Genomic DNA, 18,900 nt, shown 5'->3' with positions numbered 1-18,900 from the left:
GGAGTTAGAAAGAACGGCATGATGTAGAAATTCAACCTGATTGGAGACTTGTTATTTGGAGTGAAACAATTCCAGAGAGCAAAGCAATTTATTGATGAAAGCTATCTCCTGTTTTAAAGACAGTGCTCCCATTTTATTTCCCATTTTCCTCCAGAGTTGTAGGTGATACCATCTAGAGTTCAGGTTAGTCTTTTCTGTCTTTTCTACTAAAGAATTAAGAGCAGGATAGTGCTTATAGCAGGGAGAGTAGGTTTATTTTAAAATGAAAAAACAAAAAAAGACAAAAACAGTGAAACAGACTCCTCATGCAAAGAGTGGTCCCCTGATGGGTGTCTACAGTCTCTTTCCCTGGCCCTACTGTGTATAGGTCTCTCCCTTATAGGGCACAATCCTGTGTTCTGATTGGTTGAGGGGTAGACATGCACTGCGGAGATTCTCAGGATTGGTTCCTTCCCCCATATCTGCACATGAATATGGAAGGGGTTCCTGATTGGATGGGAGCTAGAGGGACTTGTGCCAGGCCACAGCTGCAAAGTACACGTGTGTCTTGCTGAGTCCTTCCTTCCACCATGCTGTAGCTAGATCTGGCTACCATCTTTTACCCAGATGGGGAGACTTAACTTCTCCTCATTGGCACAGTTGATTTTCTTTTTTTAAACTCATATATGGAGCTTTGTAAAGAAAATCCAAATTGATAAGCCCAGTTGTCTGGAAGTTTCAGCCTTTTGCCTGACAAAGCCTGCTTTCAGGCCACTGGGGTTGGGACAAGGATGGAAATGATCTTTTCCCAAGACAGGAGCTCTGTAACAATAGCTGCCCCTTCCTGGGTCCCCACACCTCCTTTTATTCTCACCAGCCAGCCTCTGTCAGGACTGTCCTCTCCCACTGGTGCCACCAGCATGGAACGCTGTTGCTGTTCTGGTGAGAGGAGACAGCCCTCAAACTCAGTGCATTACCTCAAGATGGGTCTTTTAAAGTCCCAGGGGATCCACATTTCTCCTCTGCTCAACAATGTCCTTGGATGCCTTCTCATTCAATGAGAATGGCTCTCTCATACTTGGGGACTTGTATAGGACTTGTATCTTTGATCCATACCTGTTTGTTTGTTTTTGCCTTTCCTCATTATTTCCTTCTTCTCACTGTCTCATGCTTGGCTATTCTAGCCGCCTGCTGTTCTCCAAACACGAGGAAAGTTCTCATTACCTCCCTCCCTCCACCTCAGGATCTTTGCCCTTGTGTTTTCCCCTGGAATCTTCTTGCTAGTGTGTGTGTGTGTGTGTGTGTGTGTGTGTGTGCGCGTGCGTGCGTGCGTGCGCGTGCGCGTGCATGCTTTGTACTCCCTCCTTTAATCTAGGTTCACATGTGACTTTTTTTGACCACCCTGTTGAAAACCAGACCCCTCTGTGCCCTTCATCTTTCTTCTTGCATTTTTCTCTTGCTTTCCTTTTCTCTCCAGCATACAACATCTTCTAATACACTACACAGTCTTAGGCATTTTACGTATGGCCTTTTTTACCCTTGGTCTTCATGATATTGACCCTAGAACATACTCTCCATGAGGGCTGGCATGCTTGCACTTTTTCTTTGCCTCGACCAGCCTTGCTCATGGCAGGTGCCCAGTAAGTGTTTATGGAATGGATCAACAAGAAGACAGATTTCATGTGGCTGAAGAACTTGACCTGAGTTATATAACTATTAGACAAGGGTATAAGCATTCCATCCTGGTTGGTCTCAACCCCGAGCCGATATCCTTCTGTAACATCTTCATCTTCTTATGGGATTAACAGCTTATATGTATTTGAGCTATTAGAAGATTTTGTAGGGTTGGTTATTTTTTGTATTCATTTGACTGGTGAGGCCAGACATGAGCTTAGGTCCCAACTCTCCACTTTCTAGCTGTGTACCCACAATCAAGTGATTGCATTTCTCTGCAGCTCATTTTCTCATTTTTAAAACAAGGATGAGCATGGTACCTGGACAATGAGGTCATTATTATTATGAAACGATATAGCGCGGGGAGAGCCAAAGTAGGAAGACCATAGTTTTAAGTTATTGCATTATAAAATGATGTTATTGAGTGTTCTCAGATGGTCTACCTCCTCCTGTGGTTACTATAATGGGTTCTGAGTACAGTTCGTCTTTTTCTTTTCCCAATCTCACCCAAGGATAGACACATCCGACGTAAGTATTTAAGTTAAACCCTACATGGGGTTCAAGACACATAAGGGGGAGCTACCTGAAATTCTTTTTAGTTTCGGCTGCTATATTGCCCCAGAGGCCAAGCCCAGCAGGTTTTAGGTCTATGAGAAATGCACTAATATTATTGAATTTGTTCATTCACATCCTTTCCTCGGTTGGAGCCTGGTCTCATTTATCCTGGACACATCCCTACTTTTCCACCCAGATTGTGTTAGGTTTCACATTCCTTTGCTACAGTAAATAATTTACCACTTCCTCTCACAGCTAGCTCACTGCCTATTACTGTGAATTATTTACCGAAGAAATTCTGACTTGAGAAACCAAGATAATGGCACAAGTTATTTGTGCAAAAGGAATGTGAGCTCTCTCAGACTTCACTCCTGCTTTTCCTTATTTCAATTTTTAGTTCTTGCTGACCACCTTGAAAGCTTTAAGCAAGTTGGTTTCACAGCTAATCTTGCATAAGAAGAGGAGATCTTACTTTCCCCATAGGAGTGAGCAAAGGGATCGGCTCACGCGTAACATCTTGGGTGGATCTCTTTCAAGGTCAGTCACAGAAGACTCCCTGCGGGGAGGGGGGAACTGATTTATCTTCTTTAAGGTGTCATACATATGTCTTCTATTTCATCATCCTTTAGGGCAAAAGATATTAAGAATGTTTCTGCTAGACTTATACATATATTCATGATGGTAAAAGGACCTTATCCTTTTAGAAACGAGTTCTTGACCCCTCTTAAAGTTTTAAAGACCAAACCCCACAAGACCTTTAACGTTTACTTTTCCCTCCACAAGTAAGGAGTTGCCTAAGAGCCATAAAACGGTGTCTATCATGGCATGTCTCTAAGAATCCCTATCTATGCTTCACCCCATCCCCATTAGCTGAGACGTGAGAATTAACCATACTCTGTCTTCCAACTTTGAATTCAGAGGAAGATGAGAAAGCAATGCCAGACAAAATACCACTTTTACTATGGATATTCCCTCAATTGGAAAGTGTGGCTTTGGGTGACGATAAGATACCTTAGTTTCTGCACTTAGGATGAGACTTCAGGAACTGGGATCCCAAGGGAAGGTAGAATTGGTGGAGCTGATATACTTACTGCCTTAAATGGCCTAAAGTCTACCAAGGCCAAAGAGCGAGGGCAGAACAAATGAGTCCTGCCACTGGAATGGAGGTGTGGTGTGGTCCTACATTCTTATTTCTCTTCCCTGTTTTCATTTGTCAAGTAGTCATCCCAGAACTCACAAAGGAAAGATGGAGGAGTTACTTAAATGCACATTTATCAATGGAGAACTTCTATGTGTCAACCTGGAGGCTGGGAAGTAGAGCGATCCTTTGAATCTGCTTACTCTTTCTGGCACCTTGTTCTAATCCACTTGTATGAGTCAAGGCTCATAATTGCAATTGACTCAAACTCCCACTCAGACTTTCTTCAGGAAAAAGATCTATGCTGGTTCAGTACACTGGCTCAGCAAATTGCACATCTAGGGCTACTATTAACTTTGCATGTGATGTATTAGATCTCAAGGGCTATCATTGAGGCTCTAGCTTTTTCTTACTCTCTACTGTTTTCCTCTATTCTCAGGCAAGACACTCTCTGTAAAAACAGATAGTAGCATCCTGTAATAACAGGAAGGCTGTCAGCCTCTTCCATCCTCTTGCTGATCCTGGCAAGGGAAGAAGGGGACAGAGTTTCTCTTCCCCAGTAGCTCCAGCCAGCATCCTGGAGATGGAGCTGGTTTGAGTCATGTGCCTCTTTCTGGACCCATCATTGTAGCCATGGAGATGGAATACTTTGATAGCTTGGGCCAGGCACATATGCTCTCTCCACTGGTAAAAGGATACAGGGAAATGTTTTCTTCAAACAATATGGATTAAGACTGAGGGAGGTGAGGATTTCTGGAAAGAATTCTGCAGGAATGGGGTGAATGTCTGGCCTGCAGGCTATCTGTGGCCCATGAGATAATCTGAAACATGACAGGAAGGACATTGCCTTTCTCCAAGGCTGCCCACCTGCCTAGGATGATGTTATGAACATTCGAATGACCCTTGGAAGAAAGAAGGTTTCTCATTCCTATGAATGTACTATGACCAGGAGTCTGAAAAAAATTCACCATCTTTCATCATCTTCTGGTTCTTATGGTTTTTTTTGTTTTAAAAAATTTACTATTTCAGATTTATAGAGGAAACGTGAAGAGATACCCCACAGTTTGTACTGTTACGAACATGCTACATTACTACAGTACATTTGCCAGAATTAATGAACCAATACATTATTACTTATCAAAGGCCATACTTTATTCAGCTTGTCTTGGTCTTTAGCTAATACCTCTTTTCAACTCCAAAAATCCACCCGTTATAACGTATCCTGTTGAAGCATCTTAGGTCTGGCTTTGCTATTGAGAATTTCGGTCTCCAATTGCTGAGATTTTGCCCTGTTTTTGATGAGCTTTGCCAGGTTTGAGGACCACCAATAATATGCTTTAAATAGACTCTCCCTCAGGATTTGTCCGATGTATTTCTCACAACCAGACTAGAGTGAGAGGTTTGAGGAGGAAGATCAAGAGGTCAAGTGCCATTCTTGTCAAATCGCATCCTGTGTTCCTACTATCAACACGGCTTGTCACCACCGATGCTTACCTTGATCTGATCTGAGGCACCTTGCATCAGGTTTTCCCAGCTATACCGTTACTCATTGTCCTATCTCATCACACTGTATTCTTTGGCAGAAACTCATGACCCTTAGTCTACACATAAGGAATAGTAACCATGTTCCACCTCCTTGAGGGTGTAGCATTAACATTATTGAAGTTTTTTTTGTGTGTGTGCACCACCAAAGGTAATATGTATTCTCCCATCAACAGCTCTCTGTGTGTGTGTGTGTGTGTGTATACACAGACATAAGTGTGCTTCTCTACTTGGTTGTTTCCTAGTATGAGATATTCCTGCCTGATTCTGTGTATTTCTGTATTCCCTACTTCAATCCCAGTGCTTCTGAGAAGCTCTATTGCCTTCTAATTGAAGAATGACCAAGATAGAGGGTTTTGATGTGATCAGTGTTAACTGAAGAACATACATTTCTAGGTTCTCACTGCTCAACAAAGCCAGGAGGTATAAGCATTTTTACTAATTTGTGTATATGCATGTACTTCTATTTCTATATGTAATCATCAATATCTATATTAAGCTAACCGTGAATTATTAATCTTGTACAGAGACCACTACTGCATAGATCATTTTAGCCATCTTCCCTTTATTTCTTGTCTATAATCTTGTATTCCAACAGGAAGAAACCTGGTTTGGACCCAATCTCTACCTATTTATTTAGCTGTATGAAAGTATACTATTTCTGAATTGTTAACCCATCCTCCCTCAGGTTTTTGTGTTTTGCTTTGCCTTTCCATTAGCTACACTATCCAATCAGGTAGCTACTAACCACCTATGTCTCTTTTAATATAAATTCAAATGAACGAAAGGAAATTTAAATAAAGTTCAGTTCCTTGGTGCTCTATAGCTGCTCATGCTAATGGATAACATAAATAATAATGTATAGACCTTGTCTCTTTCTGTGTTCTTCCACTCTGTGTGTTGGTAGTCACCAGCCAGTTCTATCTTCCTAACCTTGACTCCCAGAGGTTTGACCTTGGCCCAAAGACCATCTGACACCTCTTACTTATGGGGGGGGGGATACTATTGACTGAGAGCTGAATCTTAAAGCTATAGGCTCTACCCTCAAGAGCGGTTTTATAGAAAGGAAGGAATGTACAACACAGAGTTAGGAAAAAAAGAGGCTGCGAGCTGACTAGAGGAAACATTGCAAGGGCAGGAATGAACATGTGTGGGCACGTGAACTGCATGAGCACCATATTTGCTGAATGGAGCACTGGAGAATCAGCATGCCTTCTAGCATGTCTGGAGTGGTGACATTATTGAAATGTTTTTTGTGTGTTTCTGAAGATAATGTGTATTCTCCCATCAACAGTTCTTTGGAACATGGAGGAAGTCGGTGTGCATAAGCTTGGAGCATTGTCTGTGGGTACAAGATATCTCACAAGCACTTTCAAGCTTCATTATGAAACTCATGGGGTGTTTGGAGAGAATTTGAAGCTGGAGAGCGATGTGATTTTTGCCCTTGGTGGTCCTTGGCTCTTGTTGGGGGTAGGGATAGGGGTGGGCTGAGAGTAGAAGTCATGGTTTACTGCACAGGCAGAAGAGGATGAGGTTTGTGTGTGTGTGTGTGTGTGTGTGTGTGTGTGTGTGTGTGTGTGTGTGTGTGTTTGTGTGCTTTGTTTTGTTGTGAGTTGTTATTTCCTTTAACCTCCGGTGGTTATTGCCACATCCTAATTATGGCAGCTCTAACATTCACGGATTTTTCTCAGCCAGTCTTTCTCCTGGGTTTTATTTCTGCCTTTTTCTCCTGAGCATGTTACTTTTCTATTGCTTTCCTAACAAACACTACAGACTTAGTGGTTTAAAAATAATACCAATTTTGAGCTGGGTGCTGGTGGTTCATGCCTGTAATCCTAGCTATTCCGGAGGCTGAGATCTGAGGATTGCAGTTTAAAGCCAGCCTGGGCAGGAAAGTCCATGAAACTCTTATCTTCAATTAATCATGAAAAAGCTGGAAGTAGAGCTGTGGCTCAAGTGGTAGAGTGCTAGCCTTGGGCAAGAAAGTTCAGGGACAGTGCCCAGGTCCTGAATTCAAGCCCCAAGACTGACACAAAAAATAATATTGATTTATTCTAATAGATGTCTGACACAGTCTTACTTGACCAAACTCAGCCTTGATAACAAGGCTATATCCCTTCTAGAGGCTCATGAACATGAACATTTCCTACCTTCTAGAAGCTGCCTGCAATCCTTGGGTGCTACTGGCTCCAGTCTTCCTTGTTCAGTGGTCAAGTCCTTCTCAGGCTGTACCACTGTGACTTCCCTTCCAATTTCTTCTGCTATTTTTGGAATTTTATTGTTATTATAAAGGTGATATACAGAGTAGTTACAGTTATATAAGTCAGGTAAAGCGTACACTTCTTTTTTGACAATGTCACCCTTTCTCTCACTCTCTTCCAGTTTTTCTCTCCCTCCCTCCTGTCCCCCCACACAAGTTGTACAGTTCATTTTCAACCTAGTATCTAGTGAGTATCACTGCTGTATTTTTTTGCCCTTTGTCCTTCCACTTCTGTGCCCCCCTTTGCCCTCCTTAAAGACAGATAAATGAACAAACAAGACAAAAAGACAATGAAAACAGCAGCAAAGAAAAAACCTCTTGTTTTCATATTCCTGGAGTTCATTTTGATACGTATTGTTTTATATGATCAGATACCCATAAGCATTGCACCTTTGTGTTTCTCTCCTAATCTTCTGCTATTTTTAAAGATCTGCTTTTAAGAGTGATCACACTGAGTCATCTATATAAACCCAAATAATTTCTTCCTAACTTAATGAACTCTGAAAAGTTCTTTTTGCCAAGGTAACACACTCAGAGATTCCGGGGATTATAGTGCGGACACATTTGGGAAGCCTTTATTCTGCCCATGACATCGAATGTCCATTGACACTCTGAAAGTCCCTGTCTAAATTCACATTCACTGATCTACTCACTGGATTCTCATTTGGAGTCTGCTATTATGTATGTTACATGTTTGGAAAAATCTGCATTGTGAAGCAAGTAAAAGTTTGTTTTGTGAAGCTACTGAAGATAAAGAAGAGTTTAAAAAAAGGAGATGAGGTTGATTCCCAATGTCTGAGAGCTTCAGGTTTCCCAGTGTATGGAACATTGTCACATTTATGGCTCAGCCAGGTGTCAGTATGAGGCATCAGAGTCCCTGTGCTGCTCAGAGGAGACAGGAAGATGGCAGGAGGTCAAGAAAAAAATATTAGGGTCTGAGGGCCAGGCAAAAGCAGACATGGTCACGTACAGGCACCAGAAAATGAGCAGAGAGCAACTCACAATTGGATTCAGACCGCTGGATAGGCAAGTTAGGACTCTGCTTTATTTCCAGAACAAAAGAGATTGCAGATTTCTTACGGGAACAGACAAGGGGAGTTTTGACAAAAAGATAAAGCTTGCTTTGTGGCCTGATTGACCATTATCTCAGTCTTCATTAGCAGAAGTGGCCACCTAGAATGATAATGCTAACTGGTATTTATTGAATGGCAAATATGGCTTGGGCTCTTTGCATCAATTCCAATGCTCACAGCAATCCTGCAGTCTGTATTTACATTCTGAGGAAATGGGGACCCAGAGAGATGTAAAAGGGAAGCAAGGTTTATATGAAGATTTAGAAGAGGCCAAGGGCCTTTGTCAAATGTAATTGCGGGAAGGACTTCAGAGGAGGACCCAAGGGAGCCAACGATCCACTGGACACAAATCCGTGAAACAGAAAGGCTCCTTGTGGTGGTATCCTGGAGATGGTATCATGCTAGGAGGTGCTCAGAAGAGGCTAGCGAGGATGTTCAAGGACCTGGGACTTGAAATAAGAACTGTTCTATGGGGTGATTAGACTGATTGAGAGAGGATTTTAGGGGCAACTATTTTGTTGTTTTATTTCCAGAAATCTGAGAGGTGCCACATGGAAGCAGCAGCAGCAAGCAGAAGTTGTAAGGGAAATAGATTTCATCCAAATCAGAGCTTAGTACAGTTTGTATTCAGAGTATGATAATAAACCCTTCCTTCCTTCCTTCCTTCCTTCCTTCCTTCCTTCCTTCCTTCCTTCCTTCCTTCCTTCCTTCCTTCCTTCCTTCCTTCCTCCCTTCCTTCCTTCCTTCGTCCCTCCCTCCCTCCCTCCCTCCCTTCCTTCCTCCCTTCTTAGTATTTTTAAGAAGTGTATAAAGAGGTTTCAATTCCACAAGTCAGATGATGAATACAGTGATCTTGATCAATGCCATCCCTTCCACTACTCTCCACCATCTTTCCCCTCCCCATCCATGCCCTCAGTAGTTAAACTTTTCCATAATGTACCTTGAACATAATGACTGCATTTGTTCAGCTTTCCTCCCTCCATTCATGTGCATCTCCTTCGCCCTCTCCCACTGACAAACCATGTTTAGGTTTTTATGAACCAAATGGTTTCTCATTCAGCTACGCAGCTCTGTTGTTATAGAGTGAAGGCAGCCAGAGGCTATACTCACCAACAGGGCAGCTATGTTCTAATAAAACTGTATTTATAAAAAACAGATGGTGAGGTGGCTGGGAATGTGGCCTAGTGATAGAGTGCTTGCCTAGCATGCATGAAGCCCTGGGTTTGATTCCTCAGTACCACATACACAGAAAAAGCCAAAAGTGGTGCTACGGCTCAAGTGGTAGAGTGCTAGTCTTGAGCAAATGAAGCTCAGGGACAGTGTCCAGGCCCTGAGTTCAAGCCCTACAACTGGCAAAAGAAAAAAACCCCAAAACCAAACCAAAACCAAAAACCAAAAATAAAAGCAGATGGTGAACTGAACCTCTAGTCATTTGCTGACCTTGATTGAGACCATTTATTCTGTAAAAAAATGGTGCCTTGTTTAGGGTTTCTGTAATCATAAAGAAATGCATTTTAATTTAACTCTGTAATTATATATTTATTATTTTTTTCCGTGCTGTACAAACCCCATCTCTTTTATTAGACTGGGGAGCACTAAGAACAAAGGATCCTGTGTATCTCAAAATAGACTCATGAGTCTAGCAGGATGACTCCAATGCAATTTAACAAGATTTATAGCTGGAAACAAAAAGTCACCGAGCCATCGACATTTCTGTTTTCCAGCATGAACCCAGAGCTCCAAATATTCCTTCCTCAGATGAAAATTTTAATGCTTGAGTCACAGATCTGACACTCACAACATCTCAGAGCTGCTTGGACCTGGAGCTGCTGACTGTTGGGCAGTTTCTCTGTGCTTTGAGGACCCGCAGCAGTGTGAGTGACCGCAGAGGAATGAGTTATCATGGACATGCTATTTGTCAGGCAGAGCAACAGAAGCTTAAGACCTGAGGATGGAGACAGAGTTGTGGGTGGTGGTGGTGGTGGTACTCAGCCTTTGATTCCTGGATGCCCAACCTCTTGTGGCTTCTCCCAGGTAGTTACCTACCAGACAATAATGCCTCGCAGAAGATCCTCTTAATAATGACTGTCATGTACTGGGAGTCTCCACGTACTGAGTAATGGTATCAATCACTTTGAAGGCATTTAATTTGCTTTCCTTGGATGACCATGAGTCTCCTTACCACAAACATATTAAAATTTTAATTAAGAGACACATCATGGCAGCATACACACACACATCCACACATCCATTATGTGTGTGGATTCATTAAGTAGCTCACTGCTCACAGGCAATGGGAATTTCTGGGTGGTCTCATTCAGCAAATTAACCATGTAATCTAACTCTAAGGAAAGAGTGTAGCTATTTCAGGAGTCAGACTCAAGGCTTCACGATGAACTTAACAGCAGTCAGCTATCCTACTGGGCATGCTCCTGGAGGTCCTGTCTAGCAATGGCCTTTGGAGGGAGCCATTCCTGCCTCCACCTCCTCAGCCCTCAGAGCTGCATACACATACTAATTCTCTCTATTTCCAAGTGCTTCATCTCTTGATGAACTTTTTGGGGGGTACTAGTTACATGATTTTAGCCTGATCCAGACCAAATCGCCATTGTAGCTGGTAGATGAACAAAGAAATGCTAAGCAAACTCCTCCTAACTCTGAACTCCACCCTGATGGTTGGGAATGCATAACAGGTACTTAGATAGTTATTGATTGGTCACCATAGATAGGTGCTAACGTAGTGTTTTTAATATAATACACACTCCATCAGTTTTCTGCATGAGGTTTGATAGTGAGCTCATATGGAAGCCTCAACCCTCGTTGGCTTCTCTGCAGCTTCTTTCTCTTTTGTCCTCTCTCACCAGACCTAGATTCAAGCCAGTCTTTTTCTCAGTGTCCATTTGGATGCCATAAATTGTCATCACAGCAGAAAGGAGGGAGAAAGCAGAATTAACGGCATCAACCAAGATTCTGTTCTCTAAAAGCCGTGCTCGGAATGGAGCTGAAGTCCATTGCCAGATCTAGAGAAAAGATGTCACTCACCCAGCATGACAGCATGGGGGCAATTTGTAAAAGTTCAATCACATTGGACCGGCTGGGGTTGCCCTAATCAGACCAGGCAGAGACATGGGAGGCAGAGAATCAGAGGTGTGTTTATTTCACCAGGGAAAGCAATGGAAAAATACAGGAAGAAAATGCTGGACCAGCAGGGCTAGATTGTAGCTTCAGCTCTGCTGCTTTGAGTAGGAGAGTGCTTAATTTCTTATAGGAAAGAAAAATGAAGCAGAGTTGAGAGGCATGGATTGGATGTCCCCGCAATGTCTTGTCCTGCTGATATAACTGGGCTTCTCTAGAATCAGAGGACATCACTTTGATTCTGAATCAGCCCAAGATACACTCTGTAGTAGGTTTAATACTTCCCCTACTCCCTCCCACAACTCCAAAAGGACACATCCATCTCCTAAGCCCTAATACCTACAATTATGACCCTGTTTAGACATAGCTATAATTAGGGTTTCATGTCTTTCTGCTCATGCTCTCTGTCCTTTACAAGTTTTGTCTTTGGGCTACTTTCTTCCCACAGTGGGGTAGAGTAAAAATGAGCTTTAGAGAAAGAAAAGCCAGCTCCCAATCAGGTCTGGTTTCTTCCTAGTTCTTGGGTGGGACCATGGGTACCAGTTTTCTTGTATTTTTAATCTGTTTTTTTTTTTTAATCCTTAACTAGTTTTACCAAGGAGTTATTATTCAGCAAACTGGTTTATAAGTCATCTTGATAGATACCACCCCATTCTTCATCCTTTCCCATCTCTATCAACTCATCCCATCCCTTCAGTGTTTTTAGTTTTATAGGCTATGCATTGACTATTAGGATGACATTCTCTCCTCATCTCCCATTTGTCTACCCTTTTTTCCTTGACCCTTGCTCCCACCTTTCAAGGGCAGTTTCCTGGTATTCGTTTTGTTGGACTGTGTGTTAGTTCTTCTAGGGATTTAGATCATTCCCCTACTTCAGTTAATACATTATCTACACTTCTATACAACCTCATATGTGTTAATTTGTACATTTATTTATAAGTTAGTTCTAGCTCCTGCATATGAGAGAGAACCTGTATCTTTCGTCTCTCGGGGCCTTCCTTCATGTAATTTTTTTCCCAGGTCTATCCATTACTTTGCAAATGATGTAATATCATTCTTTCTAATGGATAAGCAAAATGGCATTGTGTAGATAAACACAGATACTAATCTTAGTTCTATGGAGTCATTATGTTCTCATCTATGATATGCAGGTGATAAGACCCACTTTGCATGGTTGTTGATGTAATTAACTGCCTTCTCAAATAGTCACAGCTAATAGTTACTGGATGCTTTAGGGGCTCCACTCAGTATATTGCAAGGATGATCTTGTCTAGTTCTTAAAAGACACTGAGAAAGATTTGGCTCACATCTCCCTTTGGTCTGAGAGGATACAGGGGCTAGAAAAAGTACAATGATTTCCCCCAGAGTAACTAATAGGCACAGTGACAGAGTCAAACTTATGCCCAGCACTATCTTACACAAAACCTGTGCTCTAACTATGCTGTGTCACCAGATGTTATGTGGTAAATGAAGTATTTGGGTTGCTTTTGTTTCAGTGCAAGAATACTTTTTGCCTCATAAGTTTCTATCATAGTCTATTTTATTATATTATATTAGCATAGGATAAAGTTTGGTAAATTATGGCCCAGAAGCCAAATTGGGCCCATATAGCTAACTCTCTCTCTCTCTCTCTCTGTATGTATGTGTGTGTGTATGTGTGCATGCCAGTCCTGGGGCCTGAACTCAGGACTTGCATACTATCCCTGGGCACTCTACCACTTGAGACATACATTCACTTCTGGCTTTTTGGTGGTCAATTGGAGATAAAAGTCTCATGGACTTTCCTGCTCGGGTGGCTTTGAATTATGGTCCTCAGATCTAGCTTCCTTAGTAACTAGGGTTACAGGCGTGAGCCAGGTACCTGGCCCCAGCTCACTTTTTCTTTTGTTTTGTTTTGTTGTCAGTCATGGGGCTTGAACTCTGGGCCTGGGCGCTGTCCCTCAGCTCTTCAGCTCAAGACTAGCGCTCTACCACTTGAGCCACAGCACCACTTCCCATTTTCTGGTGGTTTTATTGGAGATAAGAGTCTCATGGACTTTTCTGCCTGGGTTGGCTTTGAACTGCGATCCTCAGATCTCAGCCTCTTGAGTAGCTAGGACTATAGGTGTGAGCCACCAGTGCCTGGCCAAGCTGCTTTTTTTTTTGTTTTGTTTTGGTAAATAAAGTTTTATTGGAACACAGATAGGTCCACTCCTTTCCACATTGCCAATGGCTCCATGATGCTGGTGAATAATAATAAGATGGTGGAGTAGTTGCTACAGATACTCTGACCTGCAAGGCTGAAAATATCCCCAGTCTGGCACTTTACAGAAAGAGCAGCAAGCCTGAGTTTTATAGTTAGGGAGAAATGGGTTCAAATTCAGAATCTTGGCTTTCCCTACTCTGTGACAAGAGGCAAGCTCCTTGGTATCTCTGATCATCACTTTCCTCCTTTGGGAAAACAGGCAGGTTGATGGCTGACCCAGACAGCTGAACAAGAAGGGCATGAACAGAGGAGAGTCAGCCCCCTCTCCTCTGTCCCTTCCCTTTCTCGCTCTGGCTCTTGACAACAGTAACCAGGAGCCAGTCTAGCATTCTCTGCTGCAGCCTTCCCAAGGGAGGCTACCGGGCACGTTCTGGTGTTGGGTGGTCTGGAGGCTCCCTACCCAAGCTCTGGCCTGCCTGCATGCCACACCCATTCCCACAGACCTGTCTGTGCTTACCCATAGGCCCTGGAGTCTCTGGGATGCCTAGGGCTCCGCTCCAATAGGGACGGGGGCAGTTGAGCCTGTCCAGACATCCCTCCTTCTGAGCTGTGCAGAAATCTGGCTTCTTCGCAGGGAACAGCCTTTAGATTCTTTGAAACATACTGTGGCTTGGCCCGCATTTTCCTTGACTCTCTGCCAAGCCCATTACACGTGTCGGAGCAGCAAGGACTGGAAGAATTACGATTTCCATTTGGCTTCTGTGGCCATTTAGTCTAATTTGCACTGGCTTTGAAATACAGCAGTTGCTGTTTTTGTTGTTCTGGATTTGGGGGTTGTTTCAAGTCTTGTCTCTCATCTCCCCCCTTTATTTTTTTTCTGTCTCTGGGGATGGAGGGAAGTAAGGAGAGGAATAAAAAGTGAAAAAAGAAAAAACCCCAAATCTCCAAACCTGAGGCTCAGTTGTCACCATCAGAGCCCTGCCTCCCTCACGGACTCGTTTGCTCCAGCTCTGGATTTCATTAACTGAAGGGCTGCATGATAATGAGGCTGTAGCTAATCAGAACATATGGAATGTTTTTACCATTAGCTCCTGTGCCTCACTTGGGAGGGGGTGGGATGGGGGCCTGGTATCAGCAGCATTCCATGACTCATGTGGGGATACATGAAGGAGCCTGTGTTCCTTCCTTCTGTATCAGTTCTTGTGTCACTTCCTGCCCCTACACCCATCCTCTACCAACAGCCCTGCACCCAGTCTGTGCCCCCACCCCCCAGCCCCGCGCGGCCAACTGGAGAACACAGCCACAGGAATCACCATGACTCCAGAGCCATTGTTACCAATCCCCTCCTTGTCAGCAAACCCATGGGGAACTCTTCTGTCCTTGGTTGCTTGACTCCTTGGTGGCCTGTGACACAGTTGACCTCTCCCCTTTGGCCTTGAATGGCTCTCTCTCGTTTTTTTCTCCTACTTTTCTGGCAGATTCTTTCTCCATCCAGTTTCTCAGTTTCATTTGTATGCATGTAGGAGCATGCTTGCTGCTTCTTAATGTTCAGAAATTTGAGGAATCAAAATTAAATAACCACCAAGCACCATCCAGATGTTTGCCTGACTTCCCTGCCTCCCTCTTCTTCTTCTCCTGTCTTTCATCTTCCCCTCTCTTCTCTTCTTACAGAATTGGGATACTTGCTGAGCACTGCAGATACAAGGACAAGGGACCAAAGCTGTTGGCCCAAAGGTCCTCATAGTCTGTGGGACATTTTCTTCTTCACCCTGGGCTACTGAGTTTTCTACCAAATACACGTCTGGGCTTCAAGATAGCAGAGGCTAAAGCATTTTCCAAAATGTCACCTTTGATTATGGCAGCTCTCTGGTGCTCATGGGATTTTAGGATATATCTCAGAATATAGAGACAGAAAGGATTTCACAACTAGTAACTCACTTAGCAAATAGACAGAGGGCTCAGAGGCAGAAATTGCTTCTCCAAATACCACATTACATTGGTTGTATTTTTTTAACAGCATCCTTAGCCACTATCTCTATCACTACCACACAATTTAAGGAAGGATGGATTCAATAGGAGCCCCTCTGTGTGTGTGTGTGTGTGTGTGTGTGTGTGTGTGTGTGTGTGTGTGTGTGTGTGTGTGTGCATGCACGTGCTAGTGTTAGGGCTTAAACTCAGGGCCTTACAGGCTCTCCCTTGTTTTTTTTTTCTCTCAAAGCTGGTGTTCTGCCACTTGAGCCACATATCTACTTCTGGCTTTTTGCTGGTTAAGTAGAGATAGGAGTCTGATGAACTTTCCTGTCTAGGCTAACTTTGAATGGTCATTGTCAGATATTCTTGAGTTAGGATTACAGGTCTGAGCCACTAGTGCCCAAGTTATAGTAGCTACTTTTGATGTCCCATTCAAGTCTCATTTGTTTGCTAGCGTACTTGCCCTTTTGCCCTCTCCCAGCTGCTATAGGTGTTGGTGGCTTGTGGCATCCACCTAGACTTTTCTATGGAGGATTATACCAGGGTGACAGTACCACGTACTCAGAGATGCCTGAGGAATTGAGCTCTGCCTCACCTTGAGAGCAGCCCATGATCAATGGCTGTGGTGTGGAACTCAGAGCTTTGGCTCTCCTGTATTTTGGTGGGATGAACTCTGTATTCCAATTTACTCCCAGGGCTCCTAGAAAAATCAGGTTGGGTCTAGACAGCTATTAAAGCCATGTTGCTATTCAACCTCTTCTCTAGTGGTCCTGCTTCCAACATATTGCCCTCCATTTTATTTTCTATCTCAAAATCCAGTTTCTAGAAAACCTGTTCTGTGACAAATGCCACAGGCTCATCTGCTTGAATCAGCTTCTGTGTCCTCATCTCAGAAATGAGATAGTTGGCCTACAACAGAGATGTTGCAGTCAAACCGTACTATCAGTGCACTTTGCATGGTCCAGGATGTCCACACAAAGAGCTGGCTTCCAGCTCTGCATTCTGTCCTACTCTGAAGGTACTACAGACCCTAGACAGATTCAGAGAAGATTAAGGGCTATTTCTATGGTACCTCGAGGAAGAAGACCAAGGAAAATGTTCTGGTTGAAGTGGAAGTTGTTATGGAAAGATTGGGTATCAGATGAAGCGTGTGGCTTCTCTGCTGTGGATGGATGCAGCAGTTTCACCTCCTTGAGGTTTGTAAGGTGTGATTCAGTTCAAATTGCCTTCATCTGAGAATCGCTCAAAATTAAGTGATCAGAAGGGCTGAAACAGAAGAGGAGTAATAATAGTCTAGATAGGACTGAAGCATTGTTCTTTCCCATGCTTCTCAAGCCACATCTGGCTAAGAGCACCAGGATGCTCACTGCTGGCCCAGAATCAGCCCCAATAAACTGATAAATATTCATGAGAGCACTTCTTCACGTGCAAAGCGTGGGGCCAGGGGGTAGAAATACATTTTGGTGGGAAATATGTGTGCATACACATGCACAACTAGATGATGCTGTGGGTTTCAACATTGTTTGTGACGCAGAATCTTGTATTTCTCTACCATCTGTCACACGAGGAGCTCTGTCTCCTTGGCCAGCTATCTGGACCAAGCTCTCTCCCTCCTTTCTTCCTTTCTTTGATCAAAGCAGTGTCATCCTATTGGCTTTGTCATGCCCAATTTTGCCTCTTTCCTATCTACCCCTAAAACAGTCATTCACAGTGATCTTTTGAGCATGTAAATTCTATGGAGATTTTCCTGGCTCCTCATTGCCTGGATCCCTCCTCATCACACACAGGACCCAACCCTTGTCTCTTCCTGTTCCTTCCCTTACTGCAGCTGCAGCTCCTTTGGCCTGTAGTAACATTCTCCCTTTTGTCTCTGGATGTCTTACAGGATCTTCTTTCTGCCTGGGGTTCTTGCTCAACCTTAAGCTCTCAGCTTTACTACAGTTCCTCAGATGATCTTTTCCTGCCCAAACTAGTTCAGTTTCCTCTTTCTAGGCCCTCACATTCCTTAAGTATCATATATGGGCATTCCTGATGGACTCAGGATATAGAATTGATGCGTTATTTTTGTTTTTTAATCTATTCATGATATATCACAGTGTCAGGCATGGAGGAGGCCCTTAATGTATTTTGGTGGATCACAGACAGCAAATCAGATAAAATGTTCATATTGCATTTATATGATGATTATTTTTAATCTAGTCTATCATGGCTTAGTAATAACAATTATATTAGCCATAATGAGCACTGATTACATTTTTTTTAATTTCAAAAAGTACCTTCACAGAATTCTCTAACCTAACCTTTATCAACAAAATCTACAAAGTAATTAGCATTGTCCCTGCTTTGCAGATGAGAAAACCAATGCCTATTGAGATGTAGGTCTTTGACAGAGGCAGATGGCTGTAATAACTGGCGATAATGCTTTGTAATAACTGTGTAGCCTTGGGCATGTCAGGAGGTTTCTCCAGGACTCAGTTGCTTCCAGGTCACATTCAGCTTTTCCTGAGCATTGCCACTGTTTACCCCACCAGGGTGCATTTCAGAATGTATTTTAGTTTTTTTTTTAATTAAAAAAAAGTTCATCTATCTTCTGCACCAGATGCAAAGCATACTGAGGGAGGGCCAGGAGTGTGAGTTATACATCAGTGTGTTATGGTCCTCAAGTATGGTGCCTGGCACGTAATAGGCCCTCAGCATGTCTATAGAGTGGCAATCTAGTAGGGCAGCACAAGAGGAACAAGCCTCAAATCAGAATGCTAATGTGATATTCATCTCCTCAACAGCACAGGAAAGGACAAGGTCATGACTTCCAAATCAGGCAGATCAGAGGTCAGGGCTGGCCACTTTCAACAGCCAGGATGCTTGAAGGGTTAAACCCCACTGCCAGCCACATGGGAGAGACTCAATATGGTATGGACCTATTATTTAAAATTGCTGCGTAAGCTCATGTTGTAAGGTGCAAAGGACCTGTGTGTGTTTCTTGACTTGTATGGAAACTTGTAGGTCTCTGAGTTATTAAGAGCCACTTAAGATTGAGTAGGGCCTGAAACGTTGATGACTACAGCCACAAATGCAAGTCACTAAGTCACTGTCTGGATCGTCTTTTCTCTGGAGTTTGATTGTGGATATCTAGCTATTATCATTTTCCACTGAGCTACCCAGTTAGATGCGCTTGGTTCCTCACCTGAGAAGATGGGCTAGGGTGTGAATGCTGGCAACAAGCTCTTATTTCTCTGACTTTCTTGCTTTCTCATGTGCCTCTAAGTAAAACTCTGTTACAACTGGAGAATTGTTTATGGAAAGTATTATTTTTAAAGCAATTATCTGTAGACAACTTTCTCCATTCACCTCCTACATTTGGTTAGATTGACCCGAGAGAGAGAGAGAG

The sequence above is a fragment of the Dipodomys spectabilis genome, unplaced genomic scaffold (genome assembly GCF_019054845.1).
Source record: "Dipodomys spectabilis isolate Male_0828 unplaced genomic scaffold, ASM1905484v1 ptg000163l, whole genome shotgun sequence".
Taxonomy (NCBI): domain Eukaryota; kingdom Metazoa; phylum Chordata; class Mammalia; order Rodentia; family Heteromyidae; genus Dipodomys; species Dipodomys spectabilis.
This window is presented reverse-complemented; position numbering follows the sequence as displayed.